Genomic DNA, 24,717 nt, shown 5'->3' with positions numbered 1-24,717 from the left:
CGCCCCCTCCGGGCTCTCGTCCAGCACAACGATGCTGGGCGCAGCGCCGCCAACTCCAGTCGCAGGCGGCACAACCCCGCCAGCTCCGGCCCCGCCAGGCGCACCTCTGCCGGCTCCGGCCGCAGGCTCCAGAAGTCGAGCGCGGCGCGGAAAAAGATCATCGAGAGTGGGCGCGCTGGAGCGGCGCGCCGGCTCACCCTGGGCGCCGCGTCCAGGCGCCGTAGGAGAAGGTGCAGCTGAAGAAGACGCCCCCGTAGAAGGCGGCGTAGTGTTGGGGGGATGACCCCCGGTATGCCAAAGGCATGCCAAACCGGATGGTTTGAGCCATCAAGATACCGGTTTAATATTCTTACCGGAGCACAAAGATAAGAGTTTGGCTAAGTGAGGACAGGCCGGTATCCCCAGAGGGGTATACCGGAACCGGATGAAGAAGATACCGGAAGGAGAGCAGGTCGGCAAGACCGGTCAAAGATTCTCTTCAGAGCTAGAAGACAAGGATGAGCTAAGCAAAGTAATTCAGAGCCCTGGCGCCAAAGAGAGAGGTGACGCTGAAAGAAGCCGGAGGACGTCAGCATCCCTGATTAAAGAAGACCCTGGCGTCACCCATGATTAAAGTAGCTTTGTAAAGTAGTTTGTCCAGTCAAAGATGCCATTAGGGTTTCTTGCTCTGTAAGCCACCCTATCCCCTATATAAGGAGAGGGGCATAGCCTCTTACGGGCACGTTGTGTGAAGTTAGACGATGAACCTTGTAGCCAAAGAACCTGTAACCATGTTGAGATCAATGAAGCTAGCGATCTAGAGCAGAGTTCTTCCTCTTGTCTCTCTTCTTGCATACCGGCCTTTGGTTGTGCTCTTGAGGAAAGCATCCGGAAGTTCATCCCATCTAGTCGCAAACCCTCCCCCGAATCCTCTAGCGCCCATTCGGCCCCAACTTAAGCCATCCCATGGCATCTGCTCGTTCGCCACGACGACAGTTGGCGCCCACCGTGGGGCATGAAGTGGCGCTTGCTAGAGTTCACATTCGGGCGGGCATCCTCGACGTCGCCGGCCAGCGTACGGTCTCCGCATTGGTGCAGCGCATCTACGCCATGGACTTCATCAACGACAACGCGGGCTGCATCGCCAATGGCGGCATCTTCCCCAAGAACGGCCGCATCATCGAGTTCGGCAGCCACCGCATCTACTTCGGCACCGTCCCTGTGCGCCAGTGCCTCTCGCCGGTACTGGTGGCGCCGGATCCGCCAAGATGGCTACATGCTGGCCGCGCTCCTGGCAGTGTGGAGGTGATGATGGCAGGCGCGATCGACGCCGGCAAAGAAACTGCGGAAGAAGGTGCTGGGCGTGCGGTTTCGACCCGTGCGGCCAAGCCACCACTAGAGCGCGGCGCAGGCGCTGCGGGAGCATCATCCGCACCGCCGGAAACCCCACTGCAAGCGGCGATGAACGTCCTCGCCACCCCCATCGCGCAGAACATCGACCCGGCAGCGGCTCAGGCGGAGCTGGAGGCGCAGCGCCAGAAGATACTCGAGAGCGGCAAGGACATCGTCAGGGTGCAGCGCGAGCTGAACCTAACCGTACGTGAGTATAACGCTGCCCATGGCTTTGCTTCTGTTAGCGCTCATGCTGCTAGGATACCGGAAAACCGGCTTAAGGCTCGCAATCTAGACCAGGATCTGCGCAAAGAAATTGCTGCCGGCAAAAGCACTTCTGCATCTGTGAGCATAGTAGAAAAACCTAAGTACAGTAGCCCGGATAAAACAATAAAAGCTGCTAAAGCTGCCGTAGCGCTGTGTGACTCGCTTTCCGGAGACGCTCTGGCAAAACAACAAGAGCGTGTCCGGGAGCTTCTTGAAACTATCGAGCAGCAAAATGCTGAGCAGCTTGATAAACTGAACAAGGCTGTGGCTTCAAAATCTGCGCGTTCGACAAGGAATGCCGGTAGCAAGTCCCATGGGCAGGCTTCGTCCCCCCATCCGGACAGAAGAAGAGAAAAAGAAATGAATGCGCAGCAGATGACTGTGTATGATCCGGTTCTTACCGGAAAGCAACAAGCCGGGCAATATGATGCCGGCAGAAAAAGCCAAGGGGCAAACAGAGGCTATGCCAAAGAAGGTTATGCCGGAAACAATCATGCCGATAGACAAGAAACCGGGCAAAATTATCGAGCTGCAAGGGCGGCGTATGATGAGGAGGAAATAGATCCCCCAAGGTACCGGTAGGCAAGGGCCGCGGTACCGGAATGTTACGATGAGACTGATTCCACAAGACCGGCAGCATACCGGAACCCATTGGGAGAACGCTTGGGAGATAGATACTTACCGGAACGGGATGCGAGGCACCGTCTGGATACAGTATACTTGTCAGAAATGATCGAGGAAGAAGGTCCCCCGGGGCCAAAGTGTTTTGGCCCAAGGATCATGAAAGAAAAACCACCAGTTCACAACTTCATGTTGCCTCGTGACACAAAAACATACGATGGCACCACAAAGCCGGAAGACTGGCTTGCGGATTACGTGACCGCGGTATACGTCGCAGGCGGCGGAGGAACCGTAGCAGGAGGAGGAAACCGGCGTTGGGCCGTGAGAATCATACCATCATTCTTGGTAGGACCGGCAAGAATTTGGCTAAACAACTTGCCGGCGGGAAGTATAAATGGTTGGTTGGACTTTGAGGAAGCTTTCGTGAGCAACTTGAGCAGCACCTATCAAAGGCCAAACAAAGTCATAGCAGCTCGCTCTGTGCATACAGCGCCAGAACGAAACAGACCGGGATTACCTGGCCCGGTGGAACACTACAAGGAACTCCTGTAAAGGGGTAATCGAGGCACAAGCCATTGCTTGGTTCAGCAGTGGATGCAGAAGAGGTTCACCGTTGTGGCAAAAGCTGCAGCGGAACATGCCGACAACGTTGGCAGAGATGATACGTGTGGCGGATAGCTATGCGTTGGGAGACCCAACGCAGCCGACAGTGCAACCGGAGCCGGAACAGCAGCGCCAAGAGCAACACCGGGATAACCGGAACAACAAAAGAAGGGAAGATTTTCCGGATCGAAGCTACGGTCCGCAGCAAGTTGCTGCTGTGCAAGAAAACTCTGAGGCCAGCGGCAGTCAGAGACAGAGAACCGGATCGCAGCCATGGGCGGGTCCTAAGAAACAGTGGGTAGAAAAGAAGCCCTGGGGTCAGAAAAAGAACTGGCAAGAACCCGCGAAGTACACCATGGAAACTGCCATGGACCAACCTTGCCGGTGGCACACGCCAAATCCGGCACACCCGTCAAACCATCTGACGAAGGATTGTACCTGGACCAAGTACTTGATGCAAAAGGGAACGGTAAAAGACGCACAACCACCACAAGACATGCCACGGCAACAACAGCTACCACCACCACCACCGCTTACCTGGGCAAACGCCTTACCGGTACAGCCAAACCGGCAACAATACCAGCAAGTTAACCAGGTGGAAGAAGGCAATGGCCAACCACCTCCACCGGCACCTTTGGGCCGGAATGTTTACCATGACACAGATATGTGCTGCGTTGTGTTTGTAACTGAACCAACCGACAGACAGAGCCTGCATCGCCGTTCTATGGAAGTGAACGCGGTGATGCCGGCAATACCAAAATACATGCTGTGGTCTGATCAAGAGATCTCGTGGTCATTCAAGGATCACCCTAAGATCATGCCTAACCCGGGTGGCTATGCTCTCGTCTTGGACCCAATCATGCAAGGGCCAAACGCTCGAGTCAAGTTCAGCAAGGTGCTGATAGACAATGGGAGTAGCATAAACATCATGTACCGGCACACCATGAACATGCTGGGCATAACAGAAAACATGCTTCAGCCAACCCGCACGACGTTCCATGGAATCGTTCCGGGCCTATCCTGCGCACCGGTTGGAAAGGTCCAGGTGGATGTGTCGTTTGGAGGACGTGACAATTGCCGGGTTGAAAATCTTGAGTTCGAGGTGGTGGACTTAGATAGTCCTTACCATGCTTTGCTGGGGAGACCGGCGTTGGCTGCTTTCATGGCCTCAACTCACACGACGTATCTCAAGATGAAGATGCCGGCACCTCGTGGACCCTTAACTGTGGTGGGAAACTACAAAGTCTCACTGGAAACAGCTTCCGCCGGATCAAACCTGGCAGAATCGCTGGTGATCGCTGAAGAAAAAAGGAGGATGCAAACTGCAGTTGTGCTAGCTCAGTCCTCACAGCTGAGTTTAGCGGCAATGAGTGCAAACCTGGGCTCACCGGCATTCAAGCCGACAAAAGAAACAAAGGACATTGTGCTGGATCCGGCTTACCCTGAGCGCACCGTTCGTATCGGTGCCGGCATGAATGAGGCATAGGAAAGCGCGCTCGTCAGCTTCCTCCGTGAGAATCGGAATATCTTTGCCTGGTCTACAGATGATTTGGTAGGTGTTCCGAGGGAGCTGGCTGAGCACTCATTGAATGTCCGGAAAGATGCGAAGCCGGTAAGGCAGCCGTTGCGCTGGTTTGCTGAAGACAGGAGAAAGATCATTGGAGAAGAGGTAACAAAGTTACTGGTTGCCGGTTTCATCGTGGAAGTACTGCACACTGAGTGGCTAGCCAATCCGGTGCTGGTCGAGAAGAAGAAAGAAGAGAACATGGAAGCAAAAGCTCCAAAGGTGTGGCGCATGTGCATCGACTACACCAACTTGAACAAAGCTTGCCCGAAAGACCCTTTCCCTTTACCTCGGATCGATCAAGTGATTGATTCCACTGCAGGATGCGAGCTGTTGTCTTTCTTGGATGTTTATTCCGGTTTCCACCAAATCCCCTTGAAAAAGGAAGATCAAATAAAAACTGTCTTTCACTATGCCTTTTGGTTTGCGCAACGCTGGTGCAACGTACCAGCGCTGTATGCAAAAATGCTTGTTTGATCAAATCGGAAAGAACGTGCAAGTCTATGTGGACGATGTCGTGGTAAAAACCAAGGTAAAAGAGACCTTAATCGATGATCTCTGGCAAACATTTGATAACTTGAGAAGATTCCGGATGAAACTCAATCCGGCAAAATGTACCTTTGGTGTACCTGCCGGCAAGTTGCTTGGCTTTCTCGTATCAAGCCGGGGCATTGAGGTCAATCCGGTAAAAATCCGGGCAATTGAAAGAATGACAATACCGCGCGATCTCAAGGACGTGCAGAAGTTTACCGGAAGCTTGGCATCGCTAAGCCGGTTCATAAGCAGGTTGGGAGAAAAAGCTCTGCCACTCTATGCTCTCATGAAAAAATCTGACACGTTCGTCTGGACCCCTCAGGCAGACGCAGCGTTTAAGGAGCTAAAAGCAATGCTAGCTACAGCGCCTATACTGGCTTCGCCTCTAGAAAGGGAGCCTATGCTATTATATATAGCAGCAACAAACCGGGTTGTGAGTGTTGTAGTTGTGGTTGAAAGAGAAGAGGAAGGAAAAACTGTCCAGAGGCCGGTATACTACCAGAGCGAGGTGCTCTCCCTCTCAAAACAAAACTACCCTCACTTCCAAAAGATGACTTATGGCGTGTACATGGCCGCCACAAAGCTTAAGCATTACTTTGAGGAACACCCCATGAAAGTAGTAAGTGAGGCACCCATTTCCGATATCATGTGCAACAAGGACGCTAGCGGAAGGATTGCAAAGTGGGCAATTCAGATATCACCGTATGTACCAGTGTACGAAAGGAGAGATGCCATAAAATCACAAGCTTTGGCTGATTTCCTTGTTGATTGGGCGGAAATGCAACACAAGCCGCCAGATCAAAGAATAGAGTACTGGAAGATGCACTTCGACGGATCCAAACTAAAAGAGGGTCTAGGTGCCGGTGTGGTGCTTACCTCGCCTAAGGGAGATCATCTCCGGTATGTTCTGCAAGTGTATTTCAGGGCATCAAACAATGTCGTTGAGTATGAGGCTCTGATTCATGGGCTTAAAGTAGCAAAAGAAATCGGTGTGCACCGGATCATTTGCTATGGAGATTCAGATCACGTGGTGCAACAATGTTCCGGAGATTGGGACGCGAAGGATGCAAACATGGCCTCATACCGGTTTCACGTGCAAAAGATTGCCGGCTTCTTTGAGGGTTGTGAATTTCACCATGTACCGCGAGCGGAAAATGAAGCCGCGGATGCTTTGTCCAAGCTGGGCTCATCCAGGCAAGAAATTCCTCCCGGAATAGCCTTGGAACACTTAAGGGTGCCATCGATCAAACCTAGCCCGGAGTCGGAATCAATTTTCGTACCAGAGTCACACATAGTACCCATGGACATCGATGAAAGAAACCCGGGGACTGCTCCGGTAAACTCGGGGACTGCACCGGCAAGCTCGGGGACTGCTGCAGTTGTACCGGCAGAGACAATGCTGATGGATAATATGGAGATAGACGCACCGGTGTTTCTGGTTCGAGAGGCACCATCATGGGTTAAACCTATTAAGTAATTCCTGATCAACGGCACCTTGCCGGTTGGCGAAAATGAATCCAGAAGGATCCAGAGGAGGTCCAAAGCGTACACCATCATCAATGGCGAGGTGTACAAGAGAAGTGTAACCGGTGTCCTTCAAAGGTGTGTGGAACCGGAAGAAGGAAAAGAAATGCTTGAAGAAATTCACCAAGGAGAATGTGGGCACCACGCTTCATCAAGGGCGCTGGTAGCAAAAGTATTCCGGCATGGGTTCTACTGGCCTACTGCTTTGGAAAACGCTGAGGATTTGGTAAGAAAATGCAATGGGTGCCAGAGGTACGCCAAGCAAAATCATACCCCAGCGTCCGGTTTAAAAACAATACCGCTAACATGGCCGTTCGCTGTTTGGTGCCTTGATATGGTTGGCCCATTCAAAACTGCAAGGAGCAGCATGACTCACATCTTGGTCATGGTGGATAAATTCACCAAGTGGCTAGAAGTGAAACCTATCGCAAAGTGTGATGGGCGTACAGCGGTGAAGTTCTTAAAAGATGTCTGATGAGGTCTAAGACCCCGTGTGTGGCCCGATCTTGCGGTTGACCCGAAATCCAAAGGAGGGAGAGAGGGAGAACGCGAAGAACACGATGAACACGAAGAACACGATGAACTCACGCACGCACACCAACCCGATACAATCGATACTTACCCCGTGGCTCGATGGACCACGCCAATAGAATCAACCCGGAAGAGACACGCGGTAGAATTCCGAGCGGAGAGATTGGTGAGGGAGATGAATCTAGGAGTGGGAGAGAGAGTGGGTAACACTAGAATCTCACACACCAAATCCAATCATCCAACATGGGTTGCCTTGATACAAAGGGGATGAAACCCTAGGGAGACAAAGCTCATCTTCATGTTTAAGCTATCATCTTGTCTAAGGGGTAAAGGAGGGGTCCTAGGTGCTTATATAGAGGTACAAGCCAGCTTGGGCCGAAAAGGTACGCAAGTGGATAACTTAGGCAGCTTGGGGAGTCATTCCCGTCGGATCCGGTTTGGGGCCGGTCAGACCGGGCCTGGGACCGGGTGGTCCGGTCCTGGGGCCGGTCGACCGGGCGGCAACCGGACAGTCCGGTCGTGGGGCCGGTCCAACCGGGTTCTGGGCCGGCCAGCCTTCTTCTCCTCTTTCCTTCTTCTTCTTCTTCTTCTTCTTCTTCTTCTCTTCTTCTTCTCTCTTCCTTGCACCATGATGAATGGCTCCTCTTCCCTTCCCTCGCTTACGTGCACCATGGGTGTTCCTCCTCTCCGGTCCTCGATGACTCTTGTACCTAATGACATATAACATGTCGACATGAGGTAGCATTCCATTCAAGGTATCTACGAGGTCGAGTATCGAGAGGAAGGAGTTCACCTTGTCACGTGTAGCGTGGGTAAGGGTTGAAGGTCCACTTGGGGGACTCTTTGGCCATGGTGTAGCGTTGACAATAGGCGGGGTTGCACTTGATGGTCTTGGTGTAGCGACGTCGGTGACCGGGGCTACATCATCTCCCCCCCCTTGGGGAAGAGTCGTCCTCGACTCTTGTTCCTCCTCATCGAAGGTGTAGTCCATGACGGTTCTCCCATGTTGTGGTAGAGGGATAAAGTCGCGGTCGAAGAAGAGCTTGGGGAAAAACGAGTTGCGAATGGTTCTCCAAGAGGCGAACAAGAGGCTCTCAATCAAATACGAAGCATCAAGTCGTTTCTCCAAGAGGCAATAGGCAAAAATGGGAACCAAAAGAGTGTGTTTGTATCCAAAATGTGGAAGGTCAAAAATTTGTGCATGTAAGAGTTGTATGGTGTGAAGAAAGTGTGATGTGGTCTTGTCCCAAACAAATGGAACAAGCAAAAGGCATGTATCGGCGGCAAAATTTGGGGCAAAATTGTTATGTGTAATGGCAAAGCGATGGAGACTTCGAACTTGGGAGAGTATGGTTGGCTTGAGCCGAGTATGAGTGTCCTCAAGTGTGAAAGAATCCAATGCAATTGCCAAAGATGAAATGAGAAATCCAAAGAAGAGCAACTTTATGAGTGACATGTGGCACAAGATGCATAAGGTGTCTCTCACATGTATGACATGGTCCTTGAGATTCTTGGAGTGTATGATGATAACATCAAGACATACAACAATCATTGTGCCAACAAGATGTTTCAAGATAGTTTGCAAAAGAGGCCAAAGAGGGGACGAGGAGTTGGACCAAACCGGAAACTCGACAAGGCAAGTCGGAAACACACGAGGGCGAAGGCTTGTGGGAACATACCCTTTGGTGTGATTCCCGCGGGTGAGGTCCTTGTTGGGGTAGCTCTCAATTGCGCGTTTCGTGAGCTCATGCTCCGTAGCGGTGGAAGTTGATGGTCGGGTACCTACACATGGAATGAGCAAAACAAAGAGCGTATGTGCATGGTAGAGGAACACATCATCCATCATGATGTTCCAAGACTTGTGCACATCACCATTAGTGTCAAGCAAGATAGTATGAAATGCATGGCGATAGTGCAAATGGCATGAAGGTGCATGCGTGGCATGTGGGAACTCATGATCATCAAAAATGGAGAAGGCTATGGGGGCCATCTCATGGACAATGAAATAAGCATTCTTGCATACCAAGCATAAGAAAGAGCAATTGTTCACAATCTTGGATGCAAGGATCATGGAATGGTGTAAACATTTGGGGCAAAGCATGTGGAACATGTTATCATTGTTGTCGACAACCCTATGTAAAGAGCAAGTGTTCATCAAGGGTGTCACAACACAAGCATGATCAAAATCATTATCATGGCAAGCAAGCGGGGAAAACGTGAAACTCTCATAGCATGGCATGGTCATGGTATCACAAGCAATCAATTTCACATGATCAACAATGTTATCAAGCAAAGCATCACATGGGAACGTGAAAGTAGCATGTGACGTAGCAAATGGGTCATCAAGATCATGCATGCATTCATGAGTCATCATGTCCACTAGTGGGATCATGGCATCATCAACACCTATGTTGTTACCTTTGTAGGCCGACTCATTTGAGGTAGGTGTTGTGGAAGTAGGAGGATCCATGTGGTCGACATGTCCATCTTGGAGCAAGCATGGTGAGATATCATCATCTTCATGCACCATGTACATCGTCTCCATGAGCGGGAACTCGTCCTCCGTGGAACCTAGTGCAACATAAGAAGACACAAACGAGGGAGAGGTTAATGTGTTAGCAAATGCGATGTCCTCCATGGACCTATCATCTACCTCTCTCAACTCACTTTGTGTATCACTCATGTCCTCCAAATGGAAGCACTCAAACTCGCATATGGGGTGGAAGTCACTCAACTCACTATCACTCTCACTCAAGTGGGCTAAGTGGCTCTCATCCTCACATGGGATTGGTACCAACTCATCAATCAAGCATATAGGAGTAGGCTCGACTTTCTCATCTCCATGCGCCTCCTTGGTTGAAGGGAAATTCCCATGCTCAACCATCTCAACTCCATGCGCCTCCATAGGTGAAGGGAGAATCCCATGGTCACCATGCTCAACTCCATCGCCTCCCAAGTCGTCCTCAAGTGGTGGCGTCGTGGTGTAGTAGAGAGCTAGGCTCGAATCCACATCAACCTTGAGTTGACCTTGGCGATCTTCATCTTGAAGTGTGGGCGCGATAGGCATCTTGGAGACTTGTGCATTGAGCTCGTCGAAGTAGAGCTTCTTGGCGCTTGGCGTTGTGCATTGCCATGCCACATGACCCTTGGCCTTGCACACCTCACATAGGAGATTGGGACATTCCCGTGGAGGGTGGCCTTGTTGCTTGCACTTGTAGCACCGGAGTCCATAGGCATGTGACGAGGTAGAGGCCATTGTGGTGGTGGCACAAGAGGTGGAAGTCGCCTTATGAGGAAGGTATGCTCGATGTGCACTTGCCATCCTTGGAGTGGTGGACACCCTATCATGGTGTTTGTCGCCTTCATGTCGAGGCTCTCGTCTTCGGGCATCATCACCATGGCTTGAGTGGTGTCGTCGAAGATTCGTGGAAGATGTTGGTCGATGGCGATCATGAAGTGGCTTGTGGCGGCGAAGCTCATGTGGTGACGTATGTCGATGACGGTCCTTGCCATGCCTAGATGATGGCTCATGCGACTTGGCATGTTGCTTGCGGCGCCTTGTGGAGCTTGGAGAAGAGTGTCGATGACGATCATGTTGAGGACGCTCTTGATGCTCCATATGATGTACTTGAAGTCGACGATCTTGTGCATAAGCACTCTCATGGTGGCGCCTTGTGGAGCTCGAAGAAGTGTGTCGATGGCGATCATGTTGGGGACGCTCTTGATGATCCTTATGATGGTGTACTTGAAGTCGGCGATCTTGTGCATAAGCACTCTCATGGTGGCGCCTTGTGGAGCATGGAGAAGTATGTCGATGACGCTCATGATGGGGACGCCCTTGACGATCCATATGATGGTGCCCTCGTGGAGGTCCTCCATCTTCATATGTAGCTCCATTGGCCAAGTAGGGGTATGTAGGAGCATCGTCTTTGCTCATCAAGGAGCGTAGGTGAGGCTCCGCCATGGTGTCGATGTCGTACTCGTGGCGTTGCTCCACCATGTCGTCCATGAGTGGTGAGCCATTGTCGATGTAGAGCTCGTCGATGTCGTCCTCAAGGTGGTGCTCCACCATGTCGTCGATGCTTGAGGAGCCATTGTCGAAGTAGAGCTCGTCGAGGTTGTCCTCAAGGTGGTGCTCCACCATGTTGTCCATGCTTGAGGAGCCGTAGTCGGTGTCGAGCTCCACATGTTCCTCCACATCCGCGGTGCTTGAGGAGGTGTTCTCCTCGGAGTGCTCCGTGTACTCCTCCGTATCCTCATCTTCGCTATCCATGTTAGCACGATGGTATGTATATGGTGTATGTTAGTGGAAGAACACTACCTCGCAATCTTACCGTGGTGTGATAAGATCGGGGCGATCCAACAAGCCGAGGTCAAAGTCAATTGTATCGGGCACTCACACAAAAGCACACGCAAAAGCTAGCAAATATGGTGTTAGGTGAGTGTGGTGGAAAGCCAAAAGACGAAATCTGAAATCAAGTATGTTGTCAAGAGTGGGTGAAATCCAAAAATTCAAATGTCAAAGCGATGATCACTATAAACACGGAAAAGATGTGGAACGCACACACGAGATGAACGGGGTTAGTGCGACCAAGGAATGAGCGGAAAAGTGTAAGAAGCCCTTAAGCAAGGGTGCTCGGTGTCACACTAACACAAGAAGAGATCAAAGCTTTGGTTGCAAAGGAAGAGACAACAAGATTCACACGTGGCCTCTCTTCTCCTATCTCTCTTTTGCTTAAAAGCTTTTTCTCTTTTGTATCTATGGTGGCACTTTCACACTTTTGTATGTATGGGTGTATGGTGCTACTTGCACTCTTTTTGTGCTTTTCTTTCTTTTTCACGCTCTATGTTAGCGTTAGCTCACTCTTGCTATCTTGCCACACGAGTTTTGCTTAGAAGCTTGACTCCACACTACACACACACCTCACAATCGGGGCCACGTGCAATGTCTCGCAACACTAGATAAGCAATGCTCGATAGGATAGATCGCAAAAGAAGAGGGGTTACAAGGTGGGGTGCAAGTTATACCTAGATGTTAGGCGGTGTCGGAACACACAACTTGCGATGAAGGCGGTGATGTCAAGAGTACGTTTGCAAGTCCGGGGTGCCGAGGATGTCGTCGCTTGCTTCGGAGCTGCGGGTTAGTTTCACAAACAAGGCACTCAAACCGGAACAAGCAAACACAAGTTAGCGGAAGAAAACGGTCAAAGTAGCTTGGCGGTGGTGGCGGTGGTATGCCGGTGGTGGTGGTGTCGATGCCCTTGCGGTTGCGGCGGAGGTTATGGAGCCGCGGTGATGTTTCCCGGTGGTTTGGGGAGGGTGGCGGTGCTTGCCGGCGGCGGAGAGGGTGGCGGTGGTTGGCGGAGGTGGTGGTGGAGGTGGCGCCCGGTTGGCGCCCGGTTGACCAGGCCCTGGACCGGCCTGTCCGGTCTACAGCCCGGTTGACCGGGTTCTGGCCCGGTTTGCGCCCGGTTGGCGCCCGGTTGGCGCCCGGTCTGGCGCCCGGTCTGCCGCCCGGTTGACCGGCCCTGGTGCCAGGCTGTCCGGTCATCGTTCAGTTGGCGCCCGGCCGACCGGATTTCGCGGGCGCAGATTTTCTCTCTCTGTTCTTGAGCGAAAACCAAGCCAAATCGACCAAAACGAAGGGAAATGATGGAATTGGGGGCTAAAAGTTGGGGAGATAGTAGATCAAGCACTCCAACACCAAATCCATGGATCAAAACCACTCAAAACGCAACCAAATCACAGATCGGTCAAGAGGCAATTTAGGGCTATTTTTTGGGGATTTTTTTGGGAAAATTTTTAGAGAGCAAATCCGGTGGGTGGAGGGTCAAATCCGCGGAAACCAAAGGCTGCTGATACCATATGATGAGGTCTAAGACCCCGTGTGTGGCCCGATCTTGCGGTTGACCCGAAATCCAAAGGAGGGAGAGAGGGAGAACGCGAAGAACACGATGAACACGAAGAACACGATGAACTCACGCACGCACACCAACCCGATACAATCGATACTTACCCCGTGGCTCGATGGACCACGCCAATAGAATCAACCCGGAAGAGACACGCGGTAGAATTCCGAGCGGAGAGATTGGTGAGGGAGATGAATCTAGGAGTGGGAGAGAGAGTGGGTAACACTAGAATCTCACACACCAAATCCAATCATCCAACATGGGTTGCCTTGATACAAAGGGGATGAAACCCTAGGGAGACAAAGCTCATCTTCATGTTTAAGCTATCATCTTGTCTAAGGGGTAAAGGAGGGGTCCTAGGTGCTTATATAGAGGTACAAGCCAGCTTGGGCCGAAAAGGTACGCAAGTGGATAACTTAGGCAGCTTGGGGAGTCATTCCCGTCGGATCCGGTTTGGGGCCGGTCAGACCGGGCCTGGGACCGGGTGGTCCGGTCCTGGGGCCGGTCGACCGGGCGGCAACCGGACAGTCCGGTCGTGGGGCCGGTCCAACCGGGTTCTGGGCCGGCCAGCCTTCTTCTCCTCTTTCCTTCTTCTTCTTCTTCTTCTTCTTCTTCTTCTCTTCTTCTTCTCTCTTCCTTGCACCATGATGAATGGCTCCTCTTCCCTTCCCTCGCTTACGTGCACCATGGGTGTTCCTCCTCTCCGGTCCTCGATGACTCTTGTACCTAATGACATATAACATGTCGACATGAGGTAGCATTCCATTCAAGGTATCTACGAGGTCGAGTATCGAGAGGAAGGAGTTCACCTTGTCACGTGTAGCGTGGGTAAGGGTTGAAGGTCCACTTGGGGGACTCTTTGGCCATGGTGTAGCGTTGACAATAGGCGGGGTTGCACTTGATGGTCTTGGTGTAGCGACGTCGGTGACCGGGGCTACATCAATGTCATTTTGCGGTATGGCTACCCGCATAGCATCATCACAGATAATGGGACCAACTTTGCTCAAGGTGAGTTCAAAAGGTTTTGTGAGGACAACAACATCCGGTTGGATTTGTGCTCGGTGGCACACCCACAAGGCAATGGCCAAGTGGAAAGAACGAATGCTTCGGTACTTTCCGGTATCAAGCCAAGACTCATCGAAGCGGTGGAAAAGTCACCGGGGTGTTGGCTTGATGAGTTACCATCAGTGTTGTGGAGCATAAGAACAACTCCAAACCGGTCCACCGGATACACTCCATTCTTCATGGTATACGGAGCAGAAGCGGTTATACCAACCGACATCATCCATGATTCACCAAGGGTACAGCTCTATACCGAGCAAGAGGTCAAAGAGGCCAGAGAAAATGATGTGGACTTGCTAGAAGAAGCAAGAGAGTTGGCATTGGCAAGAACAACCATTTACCAGCAAAACCTCAGACGCTATCATAGCCGGAAGGTTAACCCGAGAGTATTCCGGGAAGGAGATCTGGTGCTACGCCTGGTGCAGCGCACTGAAGGCCGGCATAAGCTTTCACCCCCATGGGAAGGTCCCTTCGTGGTGAGCAAGGCTCTCCACAACGATGCTTATTACTTGATCGATGCACAGGAGTGGAAAAAAGGAAAGGCGGACAGATCCGGAGAGGAGAGCAAGCGTCCATGGAATGTAGCTCTGTTGCGTCCTTTCTACTCTTGAAGTTGTGGAGTAAGAAGTTCCTTTTTGTACCTTATATGCTATGAATAAAAAGATGCCGGAACCTCGAATGAATCTCGGGGACTACCCCTAAAGTTGCATGCAATATGTTTATTTTTTTCAGTTCACCGGTTGCTTAGTGAACATTTTTTCTTTCCGGTTTAGTAGCGTGCTAAACCTACCGGAGTCTTCGACTCTGCTGCTGTCCGCAAACCGGCTTCATGGCAAGCAAGATAAACCGGTAGCAACTAAGCACGCGAACTGCGAAAAGAGAGAGTGGGAACAAGCAATCCGGAAAAGTTTAACTAACCCCGGTTAAACCGGTTTTTTGCAAAATTTCGAAGTTATTTCTAAGTTCAAGAAAGTGCTTGTTTGGTAAAAGAACCTTGTGCTCATACGCCAAAGAACACCCAGAGAAGGCAGGCAGAGCCAAGGTAAAAGAGCCAAATGTGCATCGAATTGGATGAGGAAACAATTTTTGAAATCTTTGTAGTGCAAGATAAAATCAAAACAATAAGCAAATATGCTAAGGCAAACATAAGATAATTAACCACCGGTATAACATACCGGCATAAACTGTTGTGCCACAACCAAAAGCAAACTTAAAGTTTTACATCATAAACCCCGGCATACCGGGGTAGAATTTAACAGATAGTGTTTTAAGTCAACCAGGTGTAGGATAATGTTGCATAGAAAACAAAAATTTTCCTACGGCGAACACGCAATCCAAGCCAAGATGCAATCTAGAAGACGGTAGCAACGAGGGGGTATCGAGTCTCACCCTTGAAGAGATTCCAAAGCCTACAAGATGAGGCTCTTGTTGCTGCGGTAGACGATCACTTGCCGCTTGCAAAAGCGCGTAGAAGATCTTGATCACGATCGGTTTCGGCGCCACGAACGGGCAGCACCTCCGTACTCGGTCACACGTTCGGTTGTTGATGAAGACGACGTCCACCTCCCCGTTCCAGCGGGCAGCGGAAGTAGTAGCTCCTCTTGAATCTGACAGCACGACAGCGTGGTGTCGGTGGTGGTGGAGAAATCCGGCGGAGCTTCGCTTAAGCGTGCGGGATGTGGTGGAGGAGAGGGGGGCGGCTAGGGTTTGGGAGGGGGTGGCCGGCCACTCAAGGGGGGCGGCCAGCTTGTGGTCTTTGGGTGGCCGGCCCCCTCCCTTGGCCCCTCATTATATAGGTGGATCCCCAAGTGTTGGTGTCCAAGTCTTCGAATAAGACCCGAACCAAAAACCTTCCATAAGAGGGGAAACCTAGCCCAACTAGGACTCCCACCAAAAGGTGGGATTTCCACCTCCCATGTGGGGGGTGGCCGGCCCCCTATGGAGGAGTCCACTTGGGACTCCTCCCCATCTAGGGCTGGCCGGCCATGGAGGTGGAGTCCCATGTGGACTCCACCTTCCTTGGTGGTTTCTTCCGGACTTTTCTAGAACCTTCTAGAACCTTCCATAGAACCTTCCGCGACATTTTATTTCACATAAAATGACATCCTATATATGAATCTTATTCTCCGGACCATTCCGGAACTCCTCGTGATGTCCGGGATCTCATCCGGGACTCCGAACAAATATTCGAACTCCATTCCATATTCAAGTACTACCATTTCAACATCCAACTTTAAGTGTGTCACCCTACGGTTCGAGAACTATGCGGACATGGTTGAGTACTCACTCCGACCAATAACCAATAGCGGGATCTGGAGATCCATAATGGCTCCCACATATTCAACGATGACTTTAGTGATCGAATGAACCATTCACATATATTACCAATTCCCTTTGTCTCGCGATATTTTACTTGTCCGAGGTTTGATCTTCGGTATCACTCTATACCTTGTTCAACCTCGTCTCCTGACAAGTACTCTTTACTCGTACCGTGGTATGTGGTCTCTTATGAACTCATTCATATGCTTGCAAGACATTAGACGACATTCCACCGAGAGGGCCCAGAGTATATCTATCCGTCATCGGGATGGACAAATCCCACTGTTGATCCATATGCCTCAACTCATACTTTCCGGATACTTAATCCCACCTTTATAGCCACCCATTTACGCAGTGGTGTTTGGTGTAATCAAAGTACCTTTCCGGTATAAGTGATTTACATGATCTCATGGTCATAAGGACTAGGTAACTATGTATCGAAAGCTTATAGCAAATAACTTAATGACGAGATCTTATGCTACGCTTAATTAGGTGTGTCCATTACATCATTCACACAATGACATAACCTTGTTATTAATAACATCCAATGTTCATGATTATGAAACTAATCATCCATTAATCAACAAGCTAGTTTAAGAGGCATACTAGGGACTTCTTTGTTTGTCTACATATCACACATGTACTAATGTTTCGGTTAATACAATTATAGCATGATATATAAACATTTATCATAAACATAAAGATATAAATAATAATCACTTTATTATTGCCTCTAGGGCATATCTCCTTCAGTCTCCCACTTGCACTAGAGTCAATAATCTAGTTTACATTTGTAAAGATATAACACCTTGGCCTTCTGGTGCTTTATCATGTATTGCTCACGGGAGAGGTTTTAGTCAACGGATCTGACATGCTCAGAAAGTTATGTATTTTGTAATTCATTTGCGTCTCAACGCATCACTTATTTCCAAATGAGTTGGCATTAAATATGTTTGGTCTTCTGGTGGAACCTTAATTCCGCGGTCTGAAATATGTCACTAATATTGTCACACACAATATAGTTTCAAAGTTCTGACTCTGTCGGAAATACACCAAGTTCTTAAAGAACCTCTTGACTTAACATACTTTGTCATTGTCAAAACAATGACATATTCTGCCTTCTTTTGTAGAATCCATCATAATATTTAGAACTCTTCTAAATCTAGCATAGACAACTTCTAGCTCATTGTGCTACCTTTTAAAACAACACTTAGTCTAATTTGAGATTGAAATTTTATTTTTATATGTGACAAAACAAATATCGGTGTAATCACCTTACAGCGATTTGTTTGTCATTTCTCCATATAAAACTATATATATATACTTGGTTCTTCTTAAGTACTCAAGAATATTCTTACTGTTTTTCAGTGATCATCACATGAATCATGCTCATAACACTCTTAGAGCATAGGATATCTGATTGTGTACATATTATTCGTGATCTATAATCACTCATGTGTTTTTACTCATTGAGTATCAGATACACTCAAGTCTTGTTAAAACTTCACATGACAAGAACATTTTCTTAATATTTCTATATTGAACTATTTCAATATCCATTCTATGTACTTTGACTTAAACTTATTTTGTGTTTCAATCTATCTTCATAGATCTTGACACTAGATATGTTTCAGTCCATATCCTTTCATTGAAATTAATTTCTCAATGAAACCTTTTAATCAAGTATATAATTACATCATTTATAACCAACTATATGTCACCTACATAAAGTATTATAAATATGTCTTAGCGCTCCCACTTAATTTCTTGCAAATGCAAGCCTCTTCATCGTCTCTGATGAAATCAAAAAACTCTTTGACTATTTCATCTAGTGAAGATTCTAACTCCGTGATACTTACTTCATCCAATTGAAGTTCATATACTTATCTAGTATTCCACGGACCAGCAAAACTCTTGGTTGTATCTTGTATACACCTTTAATACACACTTCTGATAAGTAATGTATTTTGCCATCCTACTAACATATCTCATAAAAGAAATATGTAGTGGTTACTAGAATAATCCACATAGACTATAAGCATTGCTACGGAAGATCTAATCTTGTTGTAGTCAACTATTTGAACTTTGTCGTAAACAACTTTTCGACAAGTCAAGCTTCTTCAAGGATATTTCATCCAAGTCCATCAATGTTATAGATCCATTTACTTTCAAAAAAGTATTCATCTATCTTGGATTTCATGGCGTATAGCCATTTTAACGGAGTCAGGGCCCATCATAGCTTCTTTGTTTGTAGTTGGTTTATCATTGTTCATAATCAATCCTTTGTCCACAAATCATTTATTTGATCACAAAGTAAACCATACCTACAAGGTTCAATATGTACTTCGATCTCCATGGCTAAAACACTTTGTAGTCATGGGAGCCATGATCGTCGTGGTCGCTTCCTAACCAATTTCCGATGCTGCGCTACACCGATCATTATGCTCGTGTTCATAAACCTCATCAAATTATATTGTCCTCCCACTCAAATACTTCACTAGAAACAATTTCTTGGAAGTAAGAAACATTGACAAACACTTTTGTCTTTGTCTACATAGTGGGAAGAATTCCCAATCAATTCTCTGGGATAATCAACAAAGACATTCATCCGATTTTGGTTGACTATTAGGGTTTATACCCATGCCATAACTTGTATGGTGTCATTTCAACGGATCATGATGATGCTCTATTCAGTGTAAAAGCGGTAGTCACTAAAGCATAATCCACAAAATATAATGGCATCAATATTTTATCTCATCATTGATCCAACAAGGTTTGGATACATATCTCGGATACTATATCATCATTATGATACTCCAAGAAATGTAAGTTGTAGAACAATTTCATAACTCTCTTAGATGTTCGCTAAAACTCGTAATTCAAATATTTCCACCATGATCCAATCATAGATATTTGATTTTTCTATTACGATGATTTCCACTTCATGCTGAAATTTATTTGAATCCTATTCAAATGTTTCAAATTTTTCCTTATTGAATATATCCACATATATACTCAATTCATTGTTTGAAAGTTTTCATGAAGTAGAAGAATCTTCCGCACACAACTATGCCCAGTGAACCACATATATCATTATGTATGTTTTCACTAAGTTAGTTGCCCGGCCTATGAACGGTATTTCAGTCATTACTTTTTAGAAAAGATTTTGCAAGTGCCAAACGATTCAACAAATCGAATGACTCCAGAAATCCATTTGCATGGAGTTCCTTCATGCGATCCTTTCTAACATGACCTAAATTGCGGTTCCACAAATAAGTGGAATTCAAATCATTTGCCTTATGGCATTTTTAGCGTCAGTGTTATGTATGTATGTTTCGCCATTAAGATTTATAATAACTTATCCATCGTACATGGAGTAATGTCATAATTTGAACAACTCATTGTTTTCATTTGACCAGAGCAAAATAACAATTATTAAGTTCTTTATTATAAATTCTAAGGGCTAGATAGAATGCCAACGATGAACATAATAACACTTTATTTTGTTCCAGACGTGCATTCCTATCATATTCCTTGTCAGTCACTTAGGCCATTGTATTCTTGTATTGCTTTGTTTTGTATGACACTTCATACCAACCAATATGGTACTAATACCCAAGAATTTCATTGTGAGACCTAACTAGGAATACAACCATAACATGTATATCATTTATATACACCTGAGCTAGACATTCTAGTCTTTTCTTTCTTTCTGCCAATAATCTTTTGTAGTTTCTCTTTTAGCTTTCCTCATTATTCAGAAAAACACATCAACATCATTAACTTCTAGGTTTGTTGGGCAAATACCAATAACCTTGAGGTTCTTACTTTGAAGTTGATCATCATATGACAAGTGTTCCAGATTTCACTATTAGTAACTTTGTAATATGATGAACAGTTTCACTCATAATTTTATCCATCATATCATGATGACTTTCCGAGACCATGTCTGTACATGCTAGGCTCGTAAAGTTTTAACCTTGGTATTTGCATGTGCAAATCTAGCTTGCACCCGTTTTATGCACACGTAGAATCTATCACACCCGATCATCACGTGATGCTTCGAAACGACGAGTCTTAGTAACGGTGCATATTTAAGGATGGTCACTTCATGGATATGCGAATATCGTTAGTGCCCCAATAGTTGGAGGATTGTGACGCCTTGCGTCTTCAACCTTCGTACATACCCATAAAACTTATGAGTTTATGTAGTCTCACCAAACTTTATTCTATCATCTTGCAATAAGTTCTTAGATATCACATATATCTCATACCTTGATTATTTCTGAAAACTAAATTTTCAGCTCCTTACTTTTCAAACAGATTTGAACTTCAAGTTTCACGGAGACAAGATAACTTTAGGTACTAATTGAAACCATAGCTCTTTGAATCAACAATGTGAGGTTTACTAAAAGTTTGCAATAGGACTTAATCAATTCTTGATTCTTTAACAATACGGTACCAATCCGTAAAGTTTCTTGTCAGATTTTAACAAAGATTTCTATCTCAATTACAAGACTAGCGCATGGTAGAAAACGGATGCCAATACTACAAAATTAATTCAAAATACTACTCAGACTATGTTTATGATAATTAGTTCATGTTTTAATCTAATTACTAATGAACTCCCACTTAATACAACATCCCTCATAGTTGTTAAGTGGTACACGATCCAAATTCACTACACCAAAAACCGATCATCACGTGAGATGATGTAGCTTCAATGGTGAACATCAACATGTTGATCATATCATCCATATGACTCGTGTTCAACCTTTCGGTTTCCGTTGTCCCGAGGCCATGTCTGTACATGCTAGGCTCGTCAAGCAAACCCAAGTATTCCGCGTGTGCAACATGGCTTACACCCGTTGTATGTGAATCGTTGAATCTATCACATCCGATCATCACGAGATGCTTCGAAACGACGAACTGTTACAACGGTGCATACGAGGGAAGAACACTTTATTATCTTGATATTAATGTGAGGGATCATCTTAGAATGCAACCGTCGCGAACAAAGCAAAACAAGATGCAAAAAACGAATAACATCACAAGCAGTTCATATGTGATATGATATGGCCCTTTTGTCTTTGCGCCTTCGATCTTCATCTCCAAAGCACGGACATGATCTCCATCATCAACGAGCATGATCTCCATCATCGTCGGCGTAGCGTCAAGGTTCATGGCGCCGTCTTCATGGTTGTTCACCTCATGTATCAACTATTACAACTACTTTGAAATACTACTCAACATGAAAATTAAAGACAACCATAAGGCTCCTGCCGGTTGCCACAATACAATAATGATCATCTCATACATATTCATCATCATATTATGGCCATATCACATCACCAAACCCCTGCAAAAACAAGTTAGACGTCTCTAATTTGGTTTGCATATTTTACGTGGTTTAGGGTTTTCGAGAGAGATCTAATCTACCTACGAACATGAACCACAACGTTGATACTAATGTTTTCAATAGAAGAGTAAATTGAATCTTCACTATAGTAGGAGAGACAGACACCCGCAAAGCCTCTTATGCAATACAAGTTGCATGTCGAACGAGGAACAAGTCTCATGAACGCGGTCATGTAAAGTTAGTCCGAGCCGCTTCATCCCACTATGCCACAAAGATGCAAAGTACTCAAACTAAAGATAACAAGAGCATCAACGCCCACAAAAACATTGTGTTCTACTCGTGCAACCATCTATGCATAGACACGGCTCTGATACCACTGTAGGATAATGTTGCATAGAAAACAAAAATTTTCCTACGGCGAACACGCAATCCAAGCCAAGATGCAATCTAGAAGACGGTAGCAACGAGGGGGTATCGAGTCTCACCCTTGAAGAGATTCCAAAGCCTACAAGATGAGGCTCTTGTTGCTGCGGTAGACGATCACTTGCCGCTTGCAAAAGCGCGTAGAAGATCTTGATCACGATCGGTTTCGGCGCCACGAACGGGCAGCACCTCCGTACTCGGTCACACGTTCGGTTGTTGATGAAGACGACGTCCACCTCCCCGTTCCAGCGGGCAGCGGAAGTAGTAGCTCCTCTTGAATCTGACAGCACGACAGCGTGGTGTCGGTGGTGGTGGAGAAATCCGGCGGAGCTTCGCTTAAGCGTGCGGGATGTGGTGGAGGAGAGGGGGGCGGCTAGGGTTTGGGAGGGGGTGGCCGGCCACTCAAGGGGGGCGGCCAGCTTGTGGTCTTTGGGTGGCCGGCCCCCTCCCTTGGCCCCTCATTATATAGGTGGATCCCCAAGTGTTGGTGTCCAAGTCTTCGAATAAGACCCGAACCAAAAACCTTCCATAAGAGGGGAAACCTAGCCCAACTAGGACTCCCACCAAAAGGTGGGATTTCCACCTCCCATGTGGGGGGTGGCCGGCCCCCTATGGAGGAGTCCACTTGGGACTCCTCCCCATCTAGGGCTGGCCGGCCATGGAGGTGGAGTCCCATGTGGACTCCACCTTCCTTGGTGGTTTCTTCCGGACTTTTCTAGAACCTTCTAGAACCTTCCATAGAACCTTCCGCGACATTTTATTTCACATAAAATGACATCCTATATATGAATCTTATTCTCCGGACCATTCCGGAACTCCTCGTGATGTCCGGGATCTCATCCGGGACTCCGAACAAATATTCGAACTCCATTCCATATTCAAGTACTACCATTTCAACATCCAACTTTAAGTGTGTCACCCTACGGTTCGAGAACTATGCGGACATGGTTGAGTACTCACTCCGACCAATAACCAATAGCGGGATCTGGAGATCCATAATGGCTCCCACATATTCAACGATGACTTTAGTGATCGAATGAACCATTCACATATATTACCAATTCCCTTTGTCTCGCGATATTTTACTTGTCCGAGGTTTGATCTTCGGTATCACTCTATACCTTGTTCAACCTCGTCTCCTGACAAGTACTCTTTACTCGTACCGTGGTATGTGGTCTCTTATGAACTCATTCATATGCTTGCAAGACATTAGACGACATTCCACCGAGAGGGCCCAGAGTATATCTATCCGTCATCGGGATGGACAAATCCCACTGTTGATCCATATGCCTCAACTCATACTTTCCGGATACTTAATCCCACCTTTATAGCCACCCATTTACGCAGTGGTGTTTGGTGTAATCAAAGTACCTTTCCGGTATAAGTGATTTACATGATCTCATGGTCATAAGGACTAGGTAACTATGTATCGAAAGCTTATAGCAAATAACTTAATGACGAGATCTTATGCTACGCTTAATTAGGTGTGTCCATTACATCATTCACACAATGACATAACCTTGTTATTAATAACATCCAATGTTCATGATTATGAAACTAATCATCCATTAATCAACAAGCTGGTTTAAGAGGCATACTAGGGACTTCTTTGTTTGTCTACATATCACACATGTACTAATGTTTCGGTTAATACAATTATAGCATGATATATAAACATTTATCATAAACATAAAGATATAAATAATAATCACTTTATTATTGCCTCTAGGGCATATCTCCTTCACCAGGACCAACAGGCATTTCACATGCAGGTAAGTAACAGAAGATAATCAGGCAGCAGGGGCTTCCGGAGGAGCGTCGCCAGCACCAGGACCGTCCAGAGGCTCGTCGTCAGCTCCGGCCTCCTCCTCGCCTTCACCTTCCTCCTCGTCGTCGAGGTAATCTTGGACATCTGGAGGGGAAGGGATGAAGGTGCGCACGTCAGCGTACTCCGTGATGTGGTACGCCCGATCCTGCCGCTTAGCGGTGAGGACCGGGTCCAGATCGGTTTCGGCTCCTTCGCGCACTCCGGTGAGGGCATCCAGGTTCAGCTCCGGATACCAAGAGCAGGCGATGCGGAGCGCGGAGTCCGCCCCAGCGCGGGCAGCAGAGCACTGCCACTCCCGGATCCTTTTGCCGGCACCTTTGAGGCGGTCGCTGATCAGGGAGAAGGTGTCTGGCACCACTTCTCCAGGCCAGAGAGTCCTGAAGAGCTAGGTATCTACATCAGGAACGTCAGAAAGATTCCGATCAATGGCGCGCATATGGGAGACCCGCGCATTCAGCGCAACCAGATGGTCATAGGGGGCCCATGGCACACCAAGATTCTCATGGGCCTGGCCGACGCGATGCTCTTCAACCCTCTTTATGGCAAACGCCTGAGAGTCCGGGAAGAGGCCTACCCAAAGAAAGAAAGAAGCTAAGAAAATCCAACCGGAAGAAACAAGCGTATAAGCAGAAACCGGAAAAGGAAAAAGGAAGAAACTTACGGAAGGCATGCGCATCAGTTTGCGTGATTAGCCGGTCATACTCCTTCCACTCCGCCTCCAGCCGCGCGGCCTTGTCCTCGACAGCCTTCCGCGCCTTGGCGGCCTCCTCCAGCTCGGCCTGCAACACCGCATTGGAGTTGC

Source organism: Lolium perenne, chromosome 1 (assembly GCF_019359855.2).
Source record: "Lolium perenne isolate Kyuss_39 chromosome 1, Kyuss_2.0, whole genome shotgun sequence".
Taxonomy (NCBI): Eukaryota; Viridiplantae; Streptophyta; class Magnoliopsida; order Poales; family Poaceae; genus Lolium; species Lolium perenne.
Note: the sequence above shows the minus strand (reverse complement) of the source record.